Raw genomic sequence first — 26,999 nt, 5'->3', positions numbered from 1 at the left:
TCTCTTGCGGATCCATGAAACAACTCTCAGAAATCTTTTTCCCTTTTGGAAGATACAGGAACGAAACAATCAACCTATTGATATTGGAAGACCGAAAAGATTCTTCCAATGTCTCATTTCTGGGTCCAATGGAATTCATAGGTATAGGAACAAGCTCCATCAAATAGAGATTTTTTCTTTCGACCATCTTTCGATTGTTAATATGAGATATAAGGACCGCTACTAAAAGCAGTACTACACCTTTGATTACACCTTTGATCATGAAATATCGATTGCTTGTTGAACCCTGCGAATCACGTGAAAGTAGGGTACTCCAAATTCGGGGGTCAAAAAGTTTCATAAAGCGTTCTTGATGGAAAAAAATGTATTTGATCCACGAATCTAAGAAATAGTGAGAATTCTTGATCTCTCTCAACTTGATCTCTCTCAATATTTCTCTCAATTCGATGATCCAGAATTTGAATTGATGTCGTCTCATAAATCCCTCCTAAAGATTTTATTTCAATTGGAATTTGGTTATTTATACGATATACTTATTTACGATATACTTATTTATACGATATACTTATTTACGATATTATTTATGATATACGATGATCTCTGTTAAGCATCCATGGCTGAATGGTTAAAGCGCCCAACTCATAATTGGCAAATTCGTAGGTTCAATTCCTGTTGGATGCACACCAATGGGAACGTTCAATAAGTCTATTGGATTGGCTCTGTATCAATGGAATCTCATCATCCATACATAACGAATTGGTATGTTATATTCATACCATAACATATGAACAGTAAGAACTAGAATTCTTATCGATACTGGAACTCATAGGGAAGAAAATGGATTTATGGATGGAATCAAATATGCAGTATTTACAGAAAAAAGTATTCGGTTATTGGGGAACAATCAATATACTTCTAATGTCGAATCAGGATCAACTAGGACAGAAATAAAGCATTGGGTCGAACTCTTCTTTGGTGTCAAGGTAATAGCTATGAATAGTCATCGACTCCCGGGAAAGGGTAGAAGAATAGGACCTATTATGGGACATACAATGCATTACAGACGTATGATCATTACGCTTCAACCGAGTTATTCTATTCCACCTCTTATAGAGAAAAGAACTTAAAGCAAAATACTTAATAACACAGCGATACATTTATACAAAACTTCTACCCTGAGCACACGCAATGGAGCCATAAACAGTCAAGTGAAATCCAATCCACGAAATAATTTGATCTATAGACAGCATCGTTGTAGTAAAGGTTGTAATGCCAGAGGAATCATTACCGCATGGCATAGAGGGGGAGGTCATAAGCGTCTATACCGTAAAATCGATTTTCGACGGAATGAAAAAGACATATCTGGTAGAATCATAACCATAGAATACGACCCTAATCAAAATGCATACATTTGTCTCATACACTATGGGGATGGTGAGAAGAGATATATTTTACATCCCAGAGGTGTTAGGATCGAGAGCACTAAGAGGGGGGGGGGGGTGAATTAGTGCAGCGGAAATCTTTTAGCGATAAAAAACAAAAGCTGCGTTCGTTCGATAAAAATCAGTTTTGAAGCAAAAGCCGATTCTTAAGATAACTTATGATTAAGTGCAGTTTACGTCTAAACGTAGTTTACGTCTAAACACAATTTATGTTTAAATGCAGTTTGCGTCTAAACGCAGTTTTACGTCTAAACGCAGATTTACGTTTAAACGCAGATTTACGTCTAAACGCAGATTTACGTCCAAACTCAGTTTACGTCTAAAACGTAGATTTACGTCTAAACGCAGATTTACGTCTAAACGCAGATTTACGTCTAAACGCAGATTACGTCTAAAACGTCTAAACACAGTTTGGACAGTTTTACGTCTAAACGCAATTTTACGTCTAGACGCAGTTTCAAATGGATCTGAACTTAGAAACTCGTTCGTAAAAGCGCAGAAGACAGTTTTGCAGAATCAAGGCGTAAACATAAACTGCAATGTAAATATCGCACGAAAACACTGGTTTACGTCTGAAAACAGATTTGGAAAGATCAGCACTTAGAAACTTGTTCGTGAAGACGCAGAAGATAGTTTTGCCGAATCAAAATGTAAACATAAACTGTAATGTACGAAAACACCGATTTACGTCTAAATGCAGATTCTGAAAGAACAGCACTTAGAACTTGTTCGTAGAAGCGCAGAAAGCAGTAGTTATGAAGGAGGTTTGCAGTAATGATAAAGTGCTCAAAATAAACGCAAACCAGAGATTTAGAGTGGTTCGGTCAGTCTTGACCTACTCCACTTTTGGCTTCCTCCACCGACGAGGTCACCGACGTCAACTAGAGGCCTTCCTTCAATAGGCGAAGGCCAACTGCCCTTTTACAGTTTCTCTCCTTTTGACAGGCTCAGGAGACAACCTTTACAGACCTTTCTCTCCTCACTTTACAACTCAAGAACTTGAAGAACAGAAGGAGGAGACTTAAAGGCATTACAACACTTTTGAGCTCTTAGAATCACAGAAAAGATCAAGATTTCGGTGTAGGTCTGTATCTTTTCAGTGCTGAATGGGTGGGGTATTTATAGGCCCCAACCCAATTCAAATTTCGAGCTCAAAACGATCAAATCCCGGAATTCCGGGATCAGGCGGTTGCACCTCTTGACTGGAGAGGTTGCACCGCCTGGCAGAGCTCGAAGACCGAGCTCAGGCGGTGCCACCTCTCTGTCAGGGAGGTTGCACCGCCCAGTCTTGCTCGAAGACTGAGCTCAGGCGGTGCCACCTCTCTGTCAGGGAGGTTGCACCGCCCAATCTTCTTCGAAGACTGAGCTCAGGCGGTGCCACCTCCCGGCTGGGGAGGTTGCACCGCCCAGTCTCGCTGGGAGGCTTAGCCCAGGCGGTGCCACCTCCTGGCCTAGGCGGTTGCACCTCCTGGTGCAATCAGGGTCCGAATGGTTAGTTCCATTCGGCCCAATTTCAGTCTTTCAAGGGCCCAATTGCCCCAAGATTAAGCCAAAGGGATCACCTCCCATTTTCTAACTTAATCAACGTGCTAACTACGATTAAATCTAAGACAATTTCTGCAGCTTTGCTTCAGTGCGTCAATCGCTTCTTCCGGCGAGTTTCCGGCGAACTTCCGTCGATCATCCGATGAACCCTCGGTGATGCTCCTGCGGACTTCCGGCAAACTCCTGGACTTTGCGATGATCCACTTGGCAAGTTCCGACGAGCTTCGCTTGGCAAGCTTCTGGACTTCTCGGATCTGTTCTCGCAGAACCTCCGACGACCGTCCGAACTTCCGTCGAACTCTCGAACTTCCAATGTGATCATGAACTTGACTCCGGCGCAACTCCTGCTGCTTGTCTAACTTTCATCGTAGATAATCCTGCACACTTATCTCAACACATAGATTAGACAACAAATGACAATTGACTTCATCATCAAAATTCGAGATTCAACAATCTCCCCCTTTTTGATGATGACAATCAATTGATAATTGAGTTATCCTTAACTCCCCCTGTCTATATGCCATAGTTGAGATAAGTCAATCTTGAATTCAAGACCTAAGAATTCAAGTGACGTATTGATAAGTTAGATCAATACTCCCATCATGATACTCATCATGATGTATCTCTTCAAAGATGATGTCAAGGCTTGACATACATCAACAAGTTTGTATGATTGTGTTTATAACTATTCATCATGTAGTTTAAACATTATCATATAAAGCTGTGAAACATTATTACATGATGCACACATTTGAAGTATTCTAGCAAGTTTTGCATTTTCTTCACATGATCAATTTAGGGCATAATGCAAACTTCAGCACATGTTCATATGTTCATATATTTCTTGATGATGCAAGGATGGCATAATCATAGCAATGTTTATCAATTCATATATTTCTCCCCCTTTGTCATCAACAAAAAGCATAGTAATTATGATACCAGGAAAATAAATATTAGCAAGCTTATAGAGGAATTTTTCGTAGATTGCTTTAAAAAACTTCTTCCCCCTTTATAAAGATTGCTTTAAAAGCTTATAGAGGAATTTTGGAGTACATACATATCACTTCATCAAATTTATTCATGAAAGTGTACGAGAAAATCTGTTTTATAGCATTCGAATAAATAAGATGCATTCGGACAAGATTTTGTTGCAGATTTTCACATAGAAACATGGCAATCAAGTGATGCAATATAGTCTGAAAAATAATTTTAGCAAGTTTATCTATTCGGACATATCAACATTCCTAATTCTCTTCTTATGAAATCAAATTGTTCTTCACTTAGAGGTTTTGTAAAAATGTCAGCTAGTTGATGTTTAGTGTCAATGAATTCTATGGTTACGTCATGATTAGTGACATGATCTCATATAAAGTGATGTCTAATATCAATATGTTTTGTTCTTGAATGTTGTATTGGATTCTTGGTTAAGCAAATTGCACTCGTGTTATCACATTTAATGGGAATATCTTTAAGATTAACTTTGTAATCTTCTAAAGTGTTTTTCATCCATACAACTTGTGCACAGCATGCACTTGCTACAATATATTCAGCTTTGGTTGTTGATAGTGCAACCGAGTTTTGTTTCTTTGATGACCAGGAAACAAGGGCATGTCCTAAGAATTGACATGATCCTGATGTGCTTTTTCTATCTAATCTACAACCAGCAAAGTCTGCAATAGCATAAGCAATTAACTCAAAATTCTCTGATTTTGGGTACCATAATCCTAGATTTGTGGTACCATTAAGATATCTAAATATTCTTTTAACTGCTTTGAGATGAGATATCTTAGGGTTTGATTGAAATCTAGCACAAAGTCCTACACTAAACATGATGTCTAGTCTGGTTGCAGTGAGGTAAAGTAAACTTCCTATCATACCCCTATAAGTTTTTTGATCAAAGCTTTCTCCACTTTCATCAATTTCTAACTTAGTGGAGGTGCTCATAGGAGTGTTACTAGCCTTTGAGTTGTTCATATTGAACCTTTTTAATACACTTATGGCATATTTAGTTTGACTAATATAGATGCCATTGCTTAGTTGTTTGATTTGTAAACCTAAGAAGAATGTTAATTCTCCCATTAAGCTCATTTCGAATTCAAGACTCATAGTTTTAGCAAAAGATTCACAAAGAGATTCATTTGTAGAGCCAAAGATAATATCATCAACATAAATCTGAACAATAAGAAAATTATTTTCAAAATTCTTGATAAATAATGTAGTATCAACCTTGCCTTTTGTGAAGTTATTTTTGATAAGAAAAGAACTAAGTCTCTCATACCAAGCCCTTGGGGCTTGTTTTAAACCATAGAGAGCTTTAGTTAATCTGAACACATGATTAGGGAGGCTATTATTTTCAAATCCAGGAGGTTGTTCAACATAAACTTCTTCGGAAATAAAGCCATTTAAAAAAGCGCTTTTAACATCCATTTGAAATAACTTAAAATTATTACTACTAGCGTAGGCAAGGAGCATCCTTATGGCTTCCATTCGAGCCACAGGTGCAAAGGTTTCTTCGTAATCGATACCTTCTTCTTGGTTGAAACCTTTGGCCACTAATCTAGCCTTGTTTCTAACCACGATACCATTTTCATCTTGCTTGTTTCTAAACACCCATTTAGTACCAATTACTAAATGGTCATTTGGCCTAGGAACAAGCGTCCACACCTCATTTCTCTCAAACTGATTCAATTCATCTTGCATTGCGATAATCCATGAATCATCTTTCATGGCTTCATCAACGCATTTGGGTTCAATTTGGGAGAGAAAGGCGGCGTTGGCACAAAAATTTTTAAAAGAAGATCGTGTTTGAACCCCCTTTGATGTGTCTCCTAATATTAGCTCCTTAGGATGAGCATCTACATACTTCCAATCCTTGGGTACGGATGTTTCGGAAGTGGATGCATTCAAGTTGCTAGTTGGAGAAGGGGTTTCATTTAAGTTTAAGGAATCAAAATTAACATCATCATCAAGATCATTTTTCTTAATTTCGGAAATCTCATTAAAAACAACATGAATGGATTCTTCAATAATTAAGGTTCTTTTATTGAAGATACGAAAAGCTTTAGAAATCGAAGAATAACCAAGAAAGATTCCTTCATCGGATTTAGCATCAAATTTTCCTAAGTTATCCTTTTCATTTAAGATAAAACACTTACACCCAAAGACTTTAAAATATGAAACATTGGGTTTTTTGTTATTCCATAACTCATAAGGAGTTTTGGTGAGTAAGGGTCTTACTAGTACTCTATTCAAAATATAGCATGCAGTGTTTACGGCTTCGGCCCAAAAGTATTTGGGTAGGCTGTGTTTATTCAACATGGTTCTTGTCATTTCTTGTAGATTTTGATTTTTTCTTTCTACTACCCCATTTTGTTGAGGATTTCTTGGAGTAGAGAAATTATCGTTATATCCATTGAGTTCACAGAATTCTTGGAAATCGTGGTTTTGAAATTCTCCACCATGATCGCTTCTTATTGACGAAATCATAGAACCTTTCTCATTTTGAACAAGTTTACAGAACTTGGTAAAATATCTAAAGCATTCATTTTTTTGTTTTAAGAAGTAGGTCCATGTATATCTGCTATAGTCATCAACAATGACAAAGGCATATTTGCTACCTCCTAGACTTGATGAAGAGATTGGTCCAAACAAGTCCATATGGATCAATTGTAAGGGCCTAGAGGTGCTTATTTGATTTTTAGTCTTGAAACTACCCTTAATCTGTTTACCTAATTGGCAAGCATCACATACATTATCTTTGATGAACTTGATATGAGGAATTCCTCTTACAAGTTCTTTAGATGATATTTGAGTGATTAGTTTCATGCTAGCATGACCTAATCTTCTATGCCATAGCCAAGCATCTTCATTTAAAACTGAAAAACACATTTCATTACACAAGTCATTGATGTCCATGGTGTATACGTTATTTTGTTTTAATGCAATCATAGACATGTTTTTATGGGGTTTTTCAATAATACAAGCATTGGATTCGAATTTGACAATGTATCCTTTATCACATAATTGACTAATGCTCAAGAGGTTATGTTTTAAACCATAAACTAACAAGACATCTTCAATAAAAAAGTTGGATTTGTTACCTATGGTTCCTTTGCCAATGATTTTACCCTTGTTGTTGTCTCCGAAGGTAACATAGCCTTCATCTATGCTAGAGAGCTTAGAGAATTGAGATGGATCTCCGGTCATATGCCTTGAGCATCCACTATCAAGATACCATCTCTTGCTCCTAGCTTGGGATGGTGTGGGTTTCTACAAGAAAGGATAATTTTTAGGTACCCATTTGCTTTTGGGTGCCTCACAAATAGATCTATATTTTCTATCATGTTGCATAGAATTTGTCATGGTTCCTTTAGGAACCCAAATCAATTTGTTTGGACTTATTTTCTTGAATGGACAACAATGTGTCTTGTGTCCAAATTTGCAACAAAAGTTACATTTGTTTTGATGTTGAACATGTAAGATGGAGCCTTTTATGAAGGTGGTTGGATTTTGGTGAGAGCTTCTCACAAATCCAATTCTACTTCTTTTGGGAACGTGACCCTTATTTGTAAGGATCATGATCAATGACTTGCTACCAACCTCGAATTTCTTCAAGGTATCCTTGAGTAGCAGGTTTTCTTTTTGGAAAGTTTCTAAATCATGACATTTGGTACATGAATTTAAACTATCATGACTTTCAACTTTTAACTTGTCAAACTCACAAGTAAGACTATCATGCACCTTTTTCTGCAATTTATATTTTCTACTGATACTCTTGCATTCGTCAAATAAGTCATTGAAAGCATTTAATAATTCATCAAAAGATAAATCAGCATTTAATGAATTCGTTACCTCCTCTCCAATAGCCATTAAGGCGTAATGAGCAACTTGCTCGGTGTTGGACTCCTCTTCCTCAGATGCGCTCGAATCATCCCATGTTGCTTTGAGTGCTTTCTTCTTTGTTGTTCTCTTTTTGGCTTGGGGACAATCACTCTTGTAGTGTCCCGGCTTTTTGCACTCATAGCAAATAACTTGATCCTTCTTGGGTTCAAGTTTATTTTTAGTATTATTCTTAAACTTGTTTTTAATGAATTTTTTAAATTTTCTAGTTAGAAGTGCCAAGTCGTCGTCACAGTCCTTATCACTTGAGTTTTCTCTCAAGTGATCTTCAGAAGTTTTGAGTGTCATATCCTTCCTGTTCTTTGGAAGGATGTCTTCTTGCTCCTCATGAGCTTTACAAGTCATTTCGTAGGTCATTAATGACCCGATTAATTCTTCAAGAGGGAAATTTCGCAGATCTTTTGCCTCTTGAATAGCCGTGACTTTAGGATCCCAACTCTTAGGAAGGGATCTTAGTATCTTATTAATAAGCTCAAAATCCGAAAAGCTCTTTCCGAGTCCTTTTAGACCGTTAACGACATCCGTGAAACGGGTAAACATGTCGCCAATGGTTTCACCCGGTTTCATCCGAAAAAGTTCGAAAGAATGTAACAGCAAATTGATTTTTGACTCCTTTACTCTACTTGTGCCCTCATGGGTCACTTCGAGTGTGTGCCAAATATCAAATGCAGTTTCACAAGTTGAAACACGGTTGAACTCGTTTTTGTCAAGTGCACAAAATAAGGCATTCATAGCCTTTGCATTAAGAGCGAAAGCCTTCTTCTCCAATTCATTCCAATCGATCATTGGAAGAGAAGACTTTGAAAAACCGTTTTCGACAAGGTTCCACAGTTCAAAATCCATAGAAATAAGAAAGATCCTCATTCGGGTCTTCCAGTAGGTGTAGTCCGTCCCACTGAACATGGGTGGACGAGTAATAGAATGCCCCTCTTGGTTTCCGGCATATGCCATTTCTCTTTGGGTTTTAATCCGTTAGAGAGTTAACCTTCCTCTGATACCAATTGTTAGGATCGAGAGGACTAAGAGGGGGGGGGGTGAATTAGTGCAGCGGAAATCTTTTAGCGATAAAAAACAAAAGCTGCGTTCGTTCGATAAAAATCAGTTTTGAAGCAAAAGCCGATTCTTAAGATAACTTATGATTAAGTGCAATTTACGTCTAAACGTAGTTTACGTCTAAACACAATTTACGTTTAAATGCAGTTTACGTCTAAACGCAGTTTTACGTCTAAACGCAGATTTACGTTTAAACGCAGATTTACGTCTAAACGCAGATTTACGTCCAAACTCAGTTTACGTCTAAAACGCAGATTTACGTCTAAACGCAGATTTACGTCTAAACGCAGATTTACGTCTAAACGCAGATTACGTCTAAAACGTCTAAACACAGTTTGGACAGTTTTACGTCTAAACGCAATTTTACGTCTAGACACAGTTTCAAATGGATCTGAACTTAGAAACTCGTTCGTAAAAGCGTAGAAGACAGTTTTGCAGAATCAAGGCGTAAACGTAAACTGCAATGTAAATATCGCACGAAAACACTGGTTTACGTCTGAAAACAGATTTGGAAAGATCAGCACTTAGAAACTTGTTCGTGAAGACGCAGAAGACAGTTTTGCAGAATAAAAACGTAAACGTAAACTGTAATGTACGAAAACACCGATATACGTCTGAATGCAGATTCTGAAAGAACAGCACTTAGAACTTGTTCGTAGAAGCGCAGAAAGCAGTAGTTATGAAGGAGGTTTGCAGTAATGATAAAGTGCTCAAAATAAACGCAAACCAGAGATTTAGAGTGGTTCGGTCAGTCTTAACCTACTCCACTTTTGGCTTCCTCCACCGACGAGGTCACCGACGTCAACTAGAGGCCTTCCTTCAATAGGCGAAGGCCAACTGCCCTTTTACAGTTTCTCTCCTTTTGACAGGCTCAGGAGACAACCTTTACAGACCTTTCTCTCCTCACTTTACAACTCAAGAACTTGAAGAACAGAAGGAGGAGACTTAAAGGCTTTACAACACTTTTGAGCTCTTAGAATCACAGAAAAGATCAAGATTTCGGTGTAGGTCAGTATCTTTTCAGTGCTGAATGGGTGGGGTATTTATAGGCCCCAACCCAATTCAAATTTCGAGCTCAAAACGATCAAATCCCGGAATTCCGGGATCAGGCGGTTGCACCTCTTGACTGGAGAGGTTGCACCGCCTGGCAGAGCTCGAAGACCGAGCTCAGGCGGTGCCACCTCTCTGTTAGGGAGGTTGCACCGCCCAGTCTTGCTCGAAGACTGAGCTCAGGCGGTGCCACCTCTCTGTCAGGGAGGTTGCACCGCCCAATCTTGCTCGAAGACTGAGCTCAGGCAATGCCACCTCCCGGCTGGGGAGGTTGCACCGCCCAGTCTCGCTGGGAGGCTTAGCCCAGGCAGTGCCACCTCCTGGCCTAGGCGGTTGCACCTCCTGGTGCAATCAGGGTCCGAATGGTTAGTTCCATTCGGCCCAATTTCAGTCTTTCTGGGGCCCAATTGCCCCAAGATTAAGCCAAAGGGATCACCTCCCATTTTCCAACTTAATCAACGTGCTAACTACGATTAAATCTAAGACAATTTCTGCAGCTTTGCTTCGGTGCGTCAATCGCTTCTTCCGGCGAGTTTCCGGCGAACTTCCGTCGATCATCCGATGAACCCTCGGTGATGCTCCTATGGACTTCCGGCAAACTCCTGGACTTTGCGACGATCCACTTGGCAAGTTCCGACGAGCTTTGCTTGGCAAGCTTCTGGACTTCTCGGATCTGTTCTCGCAGAACCTCCGACGGCCGTCCGAACTTCCATCGAACTCTCGAACTTCCAATGTGATCATGAACTTGACTCCGGCGCAACTCCTGCTGCTTGTCTAACTTTCATCGTAGATAATCCTGCACACTTATCTCAACACATAGATTAGACAACAAATGATAATTGACTTCATCATCAAAATCTGAGATTCAACAAGAGGGGCTATAATTGGAGATACCATTGTTTCTGGTACAGAAGTTCCTATATCAATGGGAAATGCCCTACCTTTGAGTGCGGTTTGAACTATTGATTTACGTAATTGGAAGTAACCAATTAGGTTTACGACAAAACCTAGAAATCGATCACATTGTTAGGATCGAGAGCACTAAGAGGGGGGGGTGAATTACTGCAGCGGAAATTTTACAGCGATTAAAACCGAAAGCTGTGTTCGTTCGATAGAAACTATTATGATGCAAAAGCTGATTCACAGTTTGTATCTAAGTGCAGTTTGCGTCTAAGCGCAGATTGCGTCTAAGCGCAGTTTGCGTCTAAACACAGTTTGCATCTAAACACAGTTTGCGTCTAAGCGCAGTTTGCGTCTACACACAGTTTGCGTCTAAGCGCAGTTTACGTCTAAACGCAGTTTGCGTCTAAGCGCGGTTTACGTCTAAACGCAGTTTGCGTCTAAGCGCGGTTTGCGTCTAAACGTAGATGACAGTTTGCAGTTCTAAATGAAATCAAGACGTAAACGTAAACTGCACAGAACCTTGTTCGTAAAAGCGCAGAAGACAGTTTGCAGTTGTAAATGAAATCAAGACGTAAACGTAAACTGCACAGAACCTTGTCCGTAAAAAAAAGCGCAAAAGACAGTTTGCAGTTGTAAGTGAAATCAAGACGTAAACGTAAACTGCACAGAACTCATTCGTAAAAGCGCAGAGAGACAGTTTGCAGTTTGTAGATGGAATCAAGACGTAAACGTAAACTGCACAGAATTCATTCGTAAAAGCGCAGAGAGTAGTTTGCAGTTTGTAAATGGAATTAAGACGTGAACGTAAACTGCACAGAACTCGTTCATAAAAGCGCAGAGAGCAGTAGCTATGTAGGAGGTTTGCAGTAATGATAAAGTGCTCAAAATAAACGCAAACCAGAGATTTAGAGTGGTTCGGTCAGTCTTGACCTACTCCACTTTTGGCTTCCTCCACCGATGAGGTTACCGACGTCAACTAGAGGCCTTCCTTCAATAGGCGAAGGCCAACTACCCTCTTACAGATTCACTCCTTTTGACGGGCTTAGGAGACAACCCTTACAGATGTTTTCTCTCCTCTCTTTACAACTCAAACTTGAGGAACAGAAGGAGGAGGAAAACTAGCAGTTTTGAGCTCTAAGAACCACTGAAAAGATCAAGATTTCGGGTAAGTTCTTGCTGTCTCAGTGCTGAATGGGTGGGGTATTTATAGGCCCCAACCCAATTCAAATTTGGAGCTCAAAATGATCAAATCCCGGAATTCCGGGATCAGGCGGTTGCACCTCCTGACTGGAGAGGTTGCACCGCCTGGCAGAGCTTGAAGACTGAGCCCAGGCGGTGCCACCTCTTGACTGAGGCGGTTGCACCTCTCTGCCAGAGCTCGAAGACCGAGCTCAGGCGGTGCCACCTCTCTGTCAGGGAGGTTGCACCGCCCAGTCTTGCTCGAAGACTGAGCTCAAGCGGTGCCACCTCCTGGCTGGGGAGGTTGCACCGCCCAGTCTCGCTGGGAGGCTTAGCCTGGGCGGTGCTACCTCCTGGCTGGGGCGGTGCCACCTCTTTCACTATTTCAGCTCACTTGGTTTGGCTCCTAACTTGGCCCAAACCAGTCCGAACTTGGGCCTAATTGGCCCCTACTTGGGTTATAGGATTAACACCTAATCCTAACCCTAATTAATGTGCTAACTATGATTTTAAAGACATTTTATAAGCTATTACAAAGTCCGCAAGTCAAGACTTCTTCTGGCGAGCTTTCGGCAAACTTCCGGCGGTCTTCCGATGAACTCTCGGAAACCATTCTGCGGACTCCCGGCAAGCTCCTAGACTTCACGATTTGTTCTTAGCGAGTTCCAACGAGCTTCTTCGGCAAGCTCCGATCTTTCTCGGCGAGCTCCGCGAACTCCCAACGAACCTTCCGGCGAGCTTCCGAAAAACCCTTCGGCAAGCTCCCAACTCATTCTCGGCTAGTTCCGGTAGCATTCCCGACGAACCTTCGGACTTCCGTCGAACTCTCGAACTTGCAACAAATCCTTCGCGCTTGACTCCGACACTTTGTTTCGCTTTATGTCTTCATCGTTATCATAGCTAATCCTGCACAATTAAAATAAAACTTCGATCGAGACAATTAATCCTAAGCAATTAACCAAGTTGTCCGGCATGTCATTGGTCCCTCGACGCTTCGTCCGATTCTTCGGCGCATCGTCCTTTCCTGCAGCCTATTGCCCAATCGGCCAGTTGACTTCGCAACTCCGATATCCTTGGCACAATACCCGCTCTTCTTGGCCCGATGCCCGAGTCCACGGCCCGAAGCCTTCTGTCGATACGTCGACCGATCCACCGGCCCGACGTCCAATCTTCTGACATGTTCCTCCGGCACAACATGATTTTCCTGCTTTAATTGTCTCATCCTGATCAAAGCATCCTGCGTCACTCAAAATGCAGATTAAATCATAAACATATATCAAGTAGTTTCATCATCAAAATACGAGATTCAACAATCTCCCCCTTTTTGATGATGACAACCACTTGATGACGGAGTTAAACTTAACTCCCGGAGTTTAAACAAACTCCCCCTATCAATATGTCATATTGATAGAACCTTGAATTCAAACTGAATTCAAGTCATTGCAATATTCATCATGAATACTTGCAACACGTCAACATGAACATATGCATAAACTTATGCATCACATGTCATATCATCAACATACTTCTCCCCCTTTGTCATCAACAAAAAGGAGAAGTACCACAATCAAGTGTTTGTGATATAGGTTCAATTCATTGCATGAAAAACATAATATCAAGTTTTATCATCATGCAGTTTTGAAGCCAAAAAATTTAGCAATTGTTACATCATGCTTAGAACATTCAAGCTATCAAGTTTTAGATATGCAAGTTTTACAGCATACAAGATAGCACTTTTATAACATGCAAGCTAGCAATGTTGCAACATTTTAGAACTTGCAAGCTAGCAATTTAGAGATGTTAAGAAGGCAACTCTTGCTTCTTGAAATATGCAAGTTGCAAGCTAGCAAATTTTTACGATATGCAAGTTTTGCTTCTTGAGATAGGCAAGATAGCACTTTTGCAATTTTTGTTTGGCAAGTTTGTGATGTTCAAGATAACAAGCTCTTTCTTCTCTTTTGAGAAGTGTCATTTTTGCTTTCGTTGCAAAGTGCAAGCTAGCAAAATGCCAAACTAGCAAGAGATAATGTTTTACATGAGGCAAGCAAACAATTTGGCAAGTGTTACATTTGCATCTTCTCTTTAGATGTGCAAGAAAATAAATAAGTTTTTGCATTTTCTTGACATTTCAAGCTAGCAATTGTCGGTGATGTTCAAGATAGCAATTTCTTCTCTTTTGTAATTTTTGCCTTTTTCTTGAATTGTGCTAGCAATCTATCTCCCCCTTTGTCATTATCAAAAAGAAGGGAAAAACCCTTTACATCAATTTCTAAATCATGACAAAGGTAAGTAATCATTCTTATTTGTGCATCACAAATTCATTAACATTACATTTCATATATATATATATATATTTTTTTTTTTTTTTTTTTTAATGCACGATACCGAAAAATCAATCATCGTCATGAGCATATCAAACATGATATTCAAGCATTCATGATATATCATTTTGGCAACATAATCATAGATATTCAAACGATGGTATCTAAATGTCAGAATTCATTACATCCTATTATGCATGATCATTGACTCCTCATTTGTATTTCATGCATTATTTCATTTCATCTCATAAGCAATATCAAGAAGAGTTATTGGATGATGAGATAAATATTTTATGAATACACGGAATATCATAAGTGTTTCATGTATTCATATTATCACATGAAGCATATTATCATTTTTAAGATTCATAACATGAATAACGTTATTACTATTTCATCAAAATCAATTTCGAGATTCACACAATATCATGAAATCATTAATCTCGATAAGATGGGAAAAATATTTTCTTTTTAAGTGATTCTTTTAACACATCATAGAAAACTCATTCATAACTCAAGTGATTTACAAGATATCATAAATGAATTTATCACTTGTATTTCATCAAAATCGAGAACTCTAGAGATAGAAAATGATTGAAGCATTAATGCATGATTCATATTTAAAGTGTATCTTATGTCGTAAATACGAATCAAACTTTTGTCAAATCTGAAATCATCCTCAAAATTACGTTCAATAAATTCATGTATGACAAGCATAGATTTATTGAAAAATTAATAAGATAGAGGATTACATTTCAAGTGTTCATCAATTGTAGCATTTCATCATATGGTAAGATATCAATGCGTAAAACTGTGAAGCAAGATTTTGTTTGATATCTTGATACAGGGCATGATGTACATATTTCAAATATTTTAGCAAGTGTAGCATTGCATCACATGGTAAGATATCAGCTCGTATGATGCAAATTTTTGCTTGATATCTTGATACAGGGCATATAGCAATGATAGCAATCATATATTTCTTGGTGATGCAAGCATGGGATAATCATAGCATAGTGTTTATAGCATCAATTCATATATTTCTCCCCTTTTTTTTTAAGTGTTTCATCTTAAGTGATCAATTTCATGTTAGCATGTCTTTTCATTTATGTCAAATGAAAACATGCATCAACGTTTAGGATCATGAAATGAATTTCATCATAAAACCATCAATCACAAAAATCATCATGTATAACTTTAAAATCTCAAATCTTTATTCTTATGTCAAAATCATACATCATATTTAACAAACAAAGACAATGAAAAATATCAAGCCTTCCAGACAAAAGCCATGTATCGTCATTGAAAAGCAATATGAAAATCATCAAAATATACATTCTTGCTTCTCAAGCACATAAATAAGATTTAATCTCACTAGGTGTACAATCATTAGATTTCTATCTTGCATTAACATAAGACATGCAATTTTCATTATCATTTTCAAAATTACAAGCATGATCATATTTTTGCATTTTCATTATTAAATTAAAAAATGTAATTTTCAAGAAAATTTAAAGAAAAAGAAAAATGCATCATGAAAAACATCATGTAATTTCGAAGTAAATTAAAGGCATTTTGATTACCTCAGCGTCGAAAGGCGTAAAGGCGTAGTTTGCCACCTCGCCTTTGTTGATTTTCTCCTCGTCTTCAGAGGAGCTCGATTCATCCCAATTTTTGTTCTTCTTCTTGCGTTCAAAGCAAGTAGTTCCGTTCTTTTTACTTTTTAATTTTTGTTTCATTTGTAGTTTAAGTTCACCATCACTTGAGCTTATGCTCAAGTGGTCTTCAAATGTTCTATGTCCCAAATCCTTCCTGTTTTTTGGAAGGTGGTTCTCAAGTTCTTCACGTGCATTGCACGTCATTTCATATGTGATCAATGAACCAATTAGTTCTTCAAGTGGAAATTAGTTCAAGTTTTTCGATTCTTGAATAGCAGTTACTTTTGAATCCCAAGTTTTAGAAAGTGAGCGCAAAACTTTGTTAACGAGTTCAAAATCCGAAAAGCTTTTACCAAGTGATTTTAAACCATTGACGACATCCGTAAAACGGGTGTACATGTCAACAACGGTTTCGCTTGGTTTCATATGAAAAAGCTCGAAATCATGTAGTAAGATATTAACTTTCGAGTCTTTGACTCTACTAGTTCCCTCATGCGTGATTTCAAGAGTGCGCCAAATATCGAAAGCCGTTTCGCACAAAGAAACCCGATTGAACTCATTTTTGTCCAAAGCGCAAAATAAGGCATTCATAGCCTTTGCGTTTAAAGAAAAATACTTCTTCTCTAAATCCGACCATTCGTTCATCGGTTTAGAGGGAAGTTGAAAACCGTTTTCAACAATATTCCATAAATCCAGATTCAGAGAAATCAAGAAAACTCTCATTCGAGTTTTCCAATAAGTGTAGTCCAATCCGTTAAAGAACGGTGGACGAACAACCGATAAGCCCTCTTGAAGAGCCATTTCTCTCGGGTGTAAATCCGAAATGAGAAATACCCCGCTCTGATACCAATTGTTAGGATCGAGAGCACTAAGAGGGGGGGGTGAATTAGTGCAGCGGAAATTTTACAGCGATTAAAACCGAAAGCTGCGTTCGTTCGATAGAAACTATTATGATGCAAAAGCTGATTCACAGTTTGTATCTAAGTGCAGTTTGCGTCTAAGCGCAGATTGCGTCTAAGCGCAGTTTGCGTCTAAACACAGTTTGCGTCTAAACACAGTTTGCGTCTAAGCGTAGTTTGCGTCTAAACACAGTTTGCGTCTAAGCGCAGTTTACGTCTAAATGTAGTTTACGTCTAAACGCAATTTGCATCTAAACGCAGTTTGCGTCTAAGCGCAGTTTACGTCTAAACGCAGTTTGCGTCTAAACGCAATTTGCGTCTAAACGTAGATGACAGTTTGCAGTTCTAAATGAAATCAAGACGTAAACGTAAACTGCACAGAACCTTGTTCGTAAAAGCGCAGAAGACAGTTTGCAGTTGTAAATGAAATCAAGACGTAAACGTAAACTGCACAGAACCTTGTCCGTAAAAAAAAGCGCAGAAGACAGTTTGCAGTTGTAAGTGAAATCAAGACGTAAACGTAAACTGCACAGAACTCATTCGTAAAAGCGCAGAGAGACAGTTTGCAGTTTGTAGATGGAATCAAGACATAAACGTAAACTGCACAGAATTCGTTCGTAAAAGCGCAGAGAGCAGTTTGCAGTTTGTAAATGGAATTAAGACGTGAACGTAAACTGCACAGAACTCATTCGTAAAAGCGCAAAGAGCAGTAGCTATGTAGGAGGTTTGCAGTAATGATAAAGTGCTCAAAATAAACGCAAACCAGAGATTTAGAGTGGTTCGGTCAGTCTTGACCTACTCCACTTTTGGCTTCCTCCACCGATGAGGTTACCGACGTCAACTAGAGGCCTTCCTTCAATAGGCGAAGGCCAACTACCCTCTTACAGATTCACTCCTTTTGACGGGCTTAGGAGACAACCCTTACAGATGTTTTCTCTCCTCTCTTTACAACTAAAACTTGAGAAACAGAAGGAGGAAAACTAGCAGTTTTGAGCTCTAAGAACAACTGAAAAGATCAAGATTTCGGGTAAGTTCTTGCTGTCTCAGTGCTGAATGGGTGGGGTATTTATAGGCCCCAACCCAATTCAAATTTGGAGCTCAAAATGATCAAATCCCGGAATTCCGGGATCAGGCGGTTGCACCTCCTGACTGGAGAGGTTGCACCGCCTGGCAGAGCTCGAAGACTGAGCCCAGGCGGTGCCACCTCTTGACTGAGGCGGTTGCACCTCTCTGCTAGAGCTCGAAGACCGAGCTCAGGCGGTGCCACCTCTCTGTCAGGGAGGTTGCACCGCCCAGTCTTGCTCGAAGACTGAGCTCAAGCGGTGCCACCTCCTGGCTGGGGAGGTTGCACCGCCCAGTCTCGCTGGGAGGCTTAGCTTGGGCGGTGCTACCTCCTGGCTGGGGCGGTGCCACCTCTTTCACTATTTCAGCTCACTTGGTTTGGCTCCAAACTTGGCCCAAACCAGTCCGAACTTGGGCCTAATTGGCCCCTACTTGGGTTATAGGATTAACACCTAATCCTAACCCTAATTAATGTGCTAACTATGATTTTAAAGACATTTTATAAGCTATTACAAAGTCCGTAAGTCAAGACTTCTTCTGGCGAGCTTTCGGCAAACTTCCGGCGGTCTTCCGATGAACTCTCGGAAACCATTCTGCGGACTCCCAGCAAGCTCCTAGACTTCACGATTTGTTCTTAGCGAGTTCCAACGAGCTTCTTCGGCAAGCTCCGATCTTTCTCGGCGAGCTCCGCGAACTCCCAACGAACCTTCCGGCGAGCTTCCGAAAAACCCTTCGGCAAGCTCCCAACTCATTCTCGGCTAGTTCCGGTAGCATTCCCGACGAACCTTCGGACTTCCGTCGAACTCTCGAACTTGCAACAAATCCTTCGCGCTTGACTCCGACACTTTGTTTCGCTTTATGTCTTCATCGTTATCATAGCTAATCCTGCACAATTAATACAAAACTTCGATCGAGACAATTAATCCTAAGCAATTAACCAAGTTGTACGGCATGTCATTGGTCCCTCGACGCTTCGTCCGATTCTTCGGCGCATCGTCCTTTCCTGCAGCCTATTGCCCAATCGGCCAGTTGACTCCGCAACTCCGATATCCTTGGCACAATACCCGCTCTTCTTGGCCCGATGCCCGAGTCCACAGCCCGAAGCCTTCTGTCGATACGTCGACCGATCCACCGGCCCGACGTCCAATCTTCTGACATGTTCCTCCGGCACAACATGATTATCCTGCTTTAATTGTCTCATCCTGATCAAAGCATCCTGCGTCACTCAAAACGCAGATTAAATCATAAACATATATCAAGTAGTTTCATCATCAAAATACGAGATTCAACATGATCCAATTTGAGTACCTCTACGGGATAGACCTCAACAGAAAACTGTTGAGTAACGACAGCAAGTGATTGAGTTCAGTAGTTCCTCATAGAAAATTATTGACTCTAGAGATATGGTAATATGGAGAAGACAAAATTGTTTGAAGCACGCATAGAACCGAAAGCGCCCCTTGTTTCAAAGAGAGGAGGACGGGTTATTCACATTTAATTTGATAGTCAGAGGCGAATTGAAAGCTAAGCAATGGTAATTAAGATCCCCCCGGGGAAAAAGAGAGATGTCTCCTACGTTACCCGTAATATGTGGAAGTATCGACGTAATTTCATAGAGTCATTCGATCTGAATGCTACATGAAGAACATAAGCCAGAGTCATTCTTTGATAAATGATCACTATGAGTCAGACTCAATAGAATTTGATCAATCCTTTTTTCTATTGTTAAGGTGGAGAACTGAACCAAGAATTCTCTTTCTTCATCATCAATCGAATCAATGTTCGTGACCCAGGATTCTATTTTCTCATCAATCCAATCACCGTTCACCTTTTTTCTTTTTCTTATCAATGAATGGATCTCTTTACTTGTACGACTTAGATGTCTAGTATTTCTCGAAAAAGTGATTCGATTGATGGGATTTGGTATGATACTTATGAGATTGATGGGATTTGATATGATACTTATGAGATCGATGAGATTGATATTCAAATATTTCTTCCTAGAACGTATTGATTTGACCCCACAAGCGACCAATAGCATGTTGCCACCAAAAGCAAAACCCCGTATTTCTTCCAAAGAATCTCCTAATTGTTTCAGAACAACTAGAAAGAGATTCTTTAACTAGAAAGAATTCAGTTCAGATGTAGGATACCCATCTAAAAGTTTTCGCAACTCAATAATGTATGATGGAATCATCAAAGATTTGATCTTTTCTAACTCTGTCTGTAACTCACTAGAGGCTTGGGAAACAAAGAGAAGATGTATACAAACGAGATATCCAGCAATAAGAAGAAGGGAAAAGATTGAATAGAGGAACTCCAACTCCCGAGCATTTGTTGATCTCAGATGTGTCCATATCAATAGAACGGGTGACTCATTATTTCGATGAATTATTTCTTCGGACAGAAGAAGATTCTGTAAACACTCCCTCGAAATCTCACTTATCAGAGTCCATTGTGGAAGAATCTTCTGAGGAATTGGCCATGATATATCTGATCCATGCATAATATCATGAAAAATGGATATAAATTTGTGACTGCTACTTAGTATCGACAATGGGTCTGAAAAAGTATCTAAAAGGGTGAAATTTAGATATTTGCACTCTGTCAAAGTAAGGAACCATGGCATATATGTTTGGAACGGAATCCATTTTGTTTGGAACAGATTCCATTTTGAGAGATTTGAAAAAGCACTATCTCGTTGAAAGGTTCTATACATCTGTCGTTTCTCAACGTATATCTTTAGAGAAAGACTCCGTTTTTTTTTCCTCTTTCCGGATGGTAAATATTTCTCAGAACATGGAGTGTGAATCAAACCCATGTTTGAATTGAAACTGAGATACCGATGCAAGTTCTTCCCTTCTGAATCAGATAGATTCATATCTGAAAGAGGCTGACAATAAGTTCTTCCAAAATTGACTCTTTGTTTCTCTGTTAGAGGTGTTGCAGAAATGTCTGCGATCGAGTAAATAGCTCTACGAATGAATGGCTCGGATCGAATTGGAAAACGGAAAGATTTGTACAAGTTATATGTTTTGTCACCACTTTGTGGAAAATCTTTAGGTATGAATATGTTAGATACCTGTGACTCGATTGGTGAAATAGTCTCTCTCTCCAAAAAAATATGTTTTTTTTTACCGACGCACGAAGAAAATATTTTGTTGCGAATGAACAAGGTAGTGAGGAATTGTCCATATGTAAGATCATAATTATTGATACGGGTCTTTTCCACATAAAAATGGAATCTTTTGTTACAATAGAACCAGAAGTGATTTGGATCATTCAAGAATCAAAGTCGATTTGCTTTATAAAAAGAAGATATCAATGAACTTCTATGAAATGGTTTCACGGGATTCAGCCAATTGTCTCGATCATGGAATATCATTGAGAAATAGGAATCCGTGTTATCAAAGGATTTCCTACGATTATTTCTAGTATAGAATGAGTCAATTATCCACTCTAGTATCTTTTTGAACAAAAATGGTAATGTTGTTCCTCCATTGATAAAGAATTTCGGTCTTTGGGAAGTATCATGATCATCCAATAAGAAGGGTTTCAATTTATTCAAATGAACGATTTGAACACCTATTGATTCTAACAACTGATTGCGGAGTTGATCATTCGGACCTTTCAATTCACGGATGTGGATCTCGGACCTATGAATGGGGATATTCCCGATACTCACAAAGAAAAGGGGAAGTGACTTGGACAAAAAGGGAAGTGACTTGGACAAAAAGAAACGAAGTGACTTAGACAAATTTTGTTTGTCGATAGCCTCGGACCAATCAATCGAATATTGATTAATACGTAACCGTTCGAACACTACTTGAAAACGGTTCTTCTGTTCAGAAACGAAATGTTCCAAATGTTCCTGGAAATTCTTGCTCTCATTGGACCATTTGTATCTATATACATCAGGATCCTGATTCATGGATCTCTCGGTTCGAGAAAAAATAGGATCAAACCATTTCTTCTGACTCTTTTTCAAATTCGATAAATGTTGGTTGATCGTATATTTCATTATAGTTATATGATTCAGAGTATCATTTCCTATTTGATCCCTTTGAATTCCATATTCGAAGTTGCGATCGGATCTATTCATTAAAAAGAATCGATTAGATACATTTCTTATGTACCCATAGGTGCTATATTGGATTTGAATCAGATTTCGGATCAATCTATATTGATTGACTGCCTCCATTATGTTGTTGCTAGCTGTTTTTAGTTTTGGATCTTCCAAATCATTCCCGCAGTAGATCCGGACCGATTTTTTTCTGATCCTTCGATAAAAAGATTCATTCTCTTCATAAAAAAGAGGAGGTAGAACCAATAAAGATTTCTTTTTCGATTCATCTCTGGAGTTGAATACCTCATTCAAGAATTTTTTTTTATCCAACCCATAGGAATCAATAGAAAAGGCAAATCCCCTATGATACACCAAATCCGGCTCGGTTATTGATAGAGTGAATAGATCTGCCATTTCTTGAAATCTCTCTTCTGATTCAAAATCGTGGTGTAACGTGTATCCCCTTTTGTTCCGGTCATGGAATAGATGAAATAAATCAAAAAATGGATTTTTGTTCAAGAATGAAATCTTATTGGAACTGTCCATGTCTGGTTCATCCTTCGGAACCATATCACATCCCGGATCTGATGAAATAGGATGAATTGAGACGATATTTTGTAAATACATAATTATCTTGAATATATCAACCATTTCTTTATTTTCCAATCGCCTGGAAGGGACAAAAGAAACATCTTGTTTTTTCTTCAAAAATTTCTGATCTCTAGTGGACCTCTCAATAGGATTCGAACCCAGATGAAGTTCTGACCATCTGTTAAAGAAAAAAGAACGAATTGATCTTGTAGGATTCCCAAGAAATTCTTCGATTTCTTCCAGAAGCAGATGATTATTCATCTGCTTCTCACGTTCCGTGAATAGCCGGGACATTGAGGAAGATCCAAAAAGGCATTTCGGGAATCGATCTGATTCTATCTCTGTTCGTTCCGTTTGAAGAAAGGAAGGATCCCAAAGAATCGATCTTTCTTTTAGTTGTTGAATGTCTATTTGATCGATCAATGTGGGATATTCTGAATCCTCATTTCTAATGGAATCGAAATGATCTATGGATTGATCAGAAGATCCTTTCAATTGGCTAGAATCCCTTACTTGAATGAAAATAGATCTTGTGGAATCATATTGAATATTTGACAATACATTCCGTACCTTGCTAAAAAACCGATCCTTGTTTACCAACCACACATTGTCTAACCTAATCAAATTCTCTCTCGATACGTTCCTCAAAAAATCCGATTCGTCTAGCGAAAGAACAAAAAATAAAAATTTTATATTTTCATAGAAAATAGTTCCTTATCATCATGCGAAGATTGGTGCGCAAAAACCCATAAAACCGAAAAATCGTATGTATTAAGAGATTTGTGTTACCTAAGGAGATCATATATCCCTAAAATCCTACAGATCTGTGAAAAATGATGAAAGAGGTCAACTGTCCTCCTCTCTAGTGGTGATTCATATGGTAGGGGCTGTGAAGATACTCCTTAAATCACTACACAAATGTCCTTCTCACACGCACTACGAGATCAAGAAGGGGCCATCCCTTCTTGCTGTCCACACGCACCAAACAGGGGCTGCTAGTTGAGAATGAGAGGGGGAGAGGAGAATAAGAGGTGGCAGCCAAAAGGGATCTAGCTTATGACCCTTTGGTTCTCTCCTATTTATAGAGGCCCCCTTGTCAACTTAACCCAAATGGATCCTGCCCTATTGGGTATTGGATCTCCATCCAACTGCCCATGCCTCTTAGATTAGTGGATCTCTACCTAATAATCTCTCATTAGCTCTTATTGGATCTCATCTAAGGATCCAATAATTCAAGGGCTTATTGGATATCCAATAAGATAGTGGCTCCAACGGATATCTCATATCCGAACCTCTACTCGTCATAACACCTACCATATGTGTATAACCCTCTAGGCCCAATATTGAGCTGGCTATGAGTTATACCTATCAGAACTCCTTCTAGCTCAGTGATTATTATCTCCATAATAATTCACTCGACTCATCGACTACGGATGTACTAGGCCACTACATCGCAATCCACTTACGATATAGGAAAAACCAATTCATTGGACCAGTCTATCCTCAATTACTATGTATCTATACTTCCTTATCTATCTAATAACCTAGAAACCATATACCGAGCATGGTGCTATCAGGCCTATACGGTTTCTACTCAAGTCTCGCTCTAATCGGATTCGTATAGAAAACTCTTCTCTCTTAATTCGAGTGACCCTGGCTAGGGATTTTCCCAAGCAAGAACACATGAGTTATTCCTCTCATGACAATAAGAGTGAATGATCCTCTATCGACACTCAAAAGCTCTCGTAAGGTTGGCTGCTACTTCCATTGACCAATTGTGCTAGATTTGAAACTTCTAGGTCTATAAGTCTAGTATCAAAGAGTGGAGTACTCGTACATAACATCCTTAATATCTCAAGTCTAAGGACTAGATATATTATTGGGATGACAGAATCGTTGTCTGACAATGAGGTACCATCAACCATCTAGCATTCCATGAGGAAATTAATTAGTGAACTCATTCTCCAATAAGCATATGCACAATACTACTAGTGTCCCCACACAAGCAGTTATTAGACTAGTTGTCTCTAACATATGGACAATGCTAGTCATAGGTGCTCTGCAAGCTAATTACATAAGTGATGACATATGTGACATAATACGTACTCTCTTTGCTTATTATTATTATGATATTTTCTCATTATATATATATATATATATATATATATATATATATATATATATATATATATATATATATATATATATATATTGTGATGTCCATAGATCTGTGCAGTGGGAATCAGATCGCGATGAGATCATGATAACGAGATTGATTCGTCTTTAAACATAGACCCTAAATAATCTCTGTCATAGGTTACTCGAGAGGCACATCGAGATAACTAGATAGACTGGTGTATTATATGCCAGTCCATATGATGGAGGTGCATGGTCTCATAGTTGCTCATGTAGTGACACTAGGGATACAACACGTGTTTATTGGAGAATGAGTTCACTGATGGATCCGCTTATGGAATGTTGGATGGTTAATGATTCTGTTAGGACTCTAGCTAGGAGAGTCATAATTGAATTTTATTGAAAGGGGCATTCATGTAAAACCTACCTAGCCGACTCCTATTAAAGAGTTGAAGAGGCCAACTAAGGTTAAGATTAGTTGGGAGGTTGCTTCTTAAAGTAAGAGTCTTATTAGGAGTTGGTTAGAAGTAAGAATCTTGAGTAGGAGTCCTATTAGGAGTTAGGGTTTAGAAGTCCTATAAATATTCATATATTCATCCTCTTTTGATAAGAAATAGAAGCATCTGTTTAGCAGCCTTTGAGCAGCAACTTGGAGGAGGGAACCCCCAATAGAGTTCCAAGGAGGCCGATCCCCTAAAAAGATCAACCCCAAGCTTAGAATCCGCTAGGGTTCTAACATGTGGTATCAAAGTAGCATTCTTGGTGTCTCGCTGCCCTTCTATAGCTATCCATCATACCTCCACAGCCACCTAAAGCAATTCTCACAATTGCTTAAATGTTCGTTGCCGAATTCCGCCATCATCTCCACCACCACGGATCATCCTTTGATCTCCCAGTGAATTGCAATAGGTTCTAGTTTCCTACCTTACTATTGCTGAAATTTAGTTATCCTTATTCAAAAATCCAAAAAAAATTGTTTCTATATTGCTGCATAAACTTTTCATCACAAAATTTTCATCTCTACGACAAAAGATGCATTGTAGAATTCTAACCGCATAGCACAGTTTGTTTGGGGTAAATCTTTCATAGTTGAAAGGTGGTTGATCTATAAGTACACTTTGTATGTAATAAAATATTAACAGTTAGGATCGAGAGCACTAAGAGGGGGGGGGTGAATTAGTGCAGCGGAAATCTTTCAGCGATTAAAACCGAAAGTTGCGTTCGTTCGATAAAAACGATTTCGATGTAAAAGTCGATTCTAAGATTACTTAAGATTAAGGGCAGTTTTCTTCTAAACGCAGTTTACGGGTAAACGTAGTTTGCGTCTAAGCGCAGTTTACGTCTAAACACAGTTTGCGTCTAAACGCAGTTTGCGTCTAAGCTCAGTTGCGTCTAAGTGCAGTTTGCGTCTAAGTGCAGTTTTATGTTTAAACGCAGTTTGCGTCTAAACGCAGTTTTACGTCTAAACGTAGTTCACGTCAAAACGTAGTTTGCGTCTAAACACAGATTTACGTCTAAACGTAGTTTATGTCTAAACGTAGTTTACGTCTAAACGCAGTTTGCGTCTAAACGCAGATTTACGTCTAAACGTAGTTTACGTCTAAATACTGATTTTGAAGATAATGAACTTTGAGATGCGTTTTATAAATGCGCAGAAGGCAGTTTGCAGTTATGATAGGAGTTAAAACGTAAATGTAAACTGCAATGTAATGATTGTACGAAAACGCCGATTTACGTCTAAATGCTAATTTGAAAAGATCTGAACTTAGAAGCTCGTTCGTAAAAGCGCAGAGGGCAGTAGATATTTAGGAGGTTTGCAGAAATGATAAAGTGCTCAAAGTAAAATGCAAACCGAGATTTAGAGTGGTTCGGTCAGCCTTGACCTACTCCACTTTTGGCTTCCTCCACCGATGAGGTTACCGACGTCAACTAGAGGCCTTCCTTCAATAGGCGAAGGCCAACTCCCCTTTTACAGTTTCACTCCTTTTGACGAGCTTAGGAGACAACCCTTACAGACCCTTTCTCTCCTCTCTTTACAACTCAAAACTTGAAGAACAGAAAGAGGAGAACTTTTGGGCTTTACACAAATTTGAGCTCTTAGAATCACAGAAAAGATCAAGATTTCGGTGCAGGTCTGTATCTTTTCAGTGCTGAATGGGTGGGGTATTTATAGGCCCCAACCCAATTCAAATTTG

This window comes from Musa acuminata, chromosome BXJ3-8, assembly GCF_036884655.1.
Source record: "Musa acuminata AAA Group cultivar baxijiao chromosome BXJ3-8, Cavendish_Baxijiao_AAA, whole genome shotgun sequence".
In the NCBI taxonomy this organism is placed as follows: domain Eukaryota; kingdom Viridiplantae; phylum Streptophyta; class Magnoliopsida; order Zingiberales; family Musaceae; genus Musa; species Musa acuminata.
The sequence above is the reverse complement of the archived record's forward strand: the minus strand, read 5'-3'. Positions refer to the sequence as shown.